Below are 1,596 nucleotides of genomic sequence, written 5' to 3' on the forward strand. Positions count from 1 at the left end.
TGGCAGCTGAGATGGACATCTCGATGAGCATGAGGGTCTACGAGGAGTTGACTTTCACGAAGGCGGAGCCAAACGGGATCTTCTCGGTGAAAATGCGTTCGAACTACAACGTCTTGACCGGTCATCCAAATAAGACGCAGGATTAGCAACGCGCGTATTTCTTTGTGAAATCTGATGAACATGCTTTCGAAGAGCCGCCGGGGGACGACTACCGCGTTCTGTGGAATCGGCAACTCGGTAGAGACTCGTCTGTTGGAGTCTCGTTTTAGTCGTTAGTCCTAACTTTTCTTATCCTTGTATTTGCAGTTCATCATCCGAATACGATCGCCTACCCCGAGAAATTTTTCGAAAGTGCTCAAGCGATCGCGGCGCATAGTTATCTTCGTTAGCCGGATCTCAGTCGGGAGTGGATACGTCGTCAGCAAGCTAGGATCGCTAGAGGTAAGCCTGCTGATTGCTTTTAGGGCCTACTCGAGTTTCCTTTTGCGATTTTTCATGTTGATTCTTTGCTTTTGCAGTTGATTGGGAGTCGAGGCTTCCTTGCGTTCTCGGTCCCCGTAAGTCGCACCTCCCTTTGTTTACTCGCAAACAACAGAGACTTCTCGACAAAGCCAGAGAAATGGATGGAGTTCCGGATCTAAGCGCCCTGTTAAAAGGGAAGTTGCAACTGCTCACGAAGAAATCGACTACAGTCGATCCTCAGGGACCGTCTAATTCTGGAGTCGACGTCCCTTCTGAAGGTGGCGGAACCTCCCGAGAGAAGGGCCCTATATATTGCAATCGATCAGGGGGGCAGGGCAGAGACTTCTGATTCAGGTCCCAAGAAGAAGAAAAGGACCAAAAGGACTAAGGTGGGAGCGACCGACGAGGTTCCTCCCGAAGAGTCTGCTTCCCTCGATGCGACTTCCGAGGGCTCGAAGGCCAAAAAGAAGAAGGATGGGAGGAAAAGGTCTCGTGGTGGGGCAGAAGGGCAGGAGACTGTTTTAGTCGGGGCGGCATTAGATGGTCATCCGAGGAAGAGAACTAAGAGGTCTGTCGAGGCAGAGCCCCGTCCTTCTACCTCCGACGTGAACGCTGCTGACGCGGCCTTAGTCGACGCTGTTGGGGAGGCCAGCGGCACTCCTGGAAACCTGTCAGAGGAAAGGAGGAAAACCTGCTCGCGAGAAGGAGGTTCTGGTGGTGAGCCCGCGAGGTCTACTCCAAACTCTTCTGCAAGAAAAAGATCTGGATCTGAAGGTTCCGTAGCGAAGAGAAAGAGGATCGAATTCCCTGATCGCGTCGAGTTTTCCTACAATGAGACAACTCCCCTGATCCTTAATCCCTTTAGGTGCGCGGAGCTGAAGCGTTAAATTCGTGGTGGGACAAAGGAGATGCCGCAATTGGAAGACCTTTACTTCAAGAATGAATACATCGACGCTGCTTCCTCGAGAGCGCGGGTATCTGCGCTACCTTTCACCTTTTATCTCCTTCTTTGATTTATTGGGTTCATCCATCTCATGTGCTCCGTGTTTGTCATTCTGCAGAGTGACGGGAGCATGAACTTCCTTGTTGAGAAATACGACAGCGCCCTGAAGCAAACGATGATCCAGTTGGGAT

This window comes from Brassica napus, chromosome C8 (assembly GCF_020379485.1).
Source record: "Brassica napus cultivar Da-Ae chromosome C8, Da-Ae, whole genome shotgun sequence".
In the NCBI taxonomy this organism is placed as follows: Eukaryota; Viridiplantae; Streptophyta; class Magnoliopsida; order Brassicales; family Brassicaceae; genus Brassica; species Brassica napus.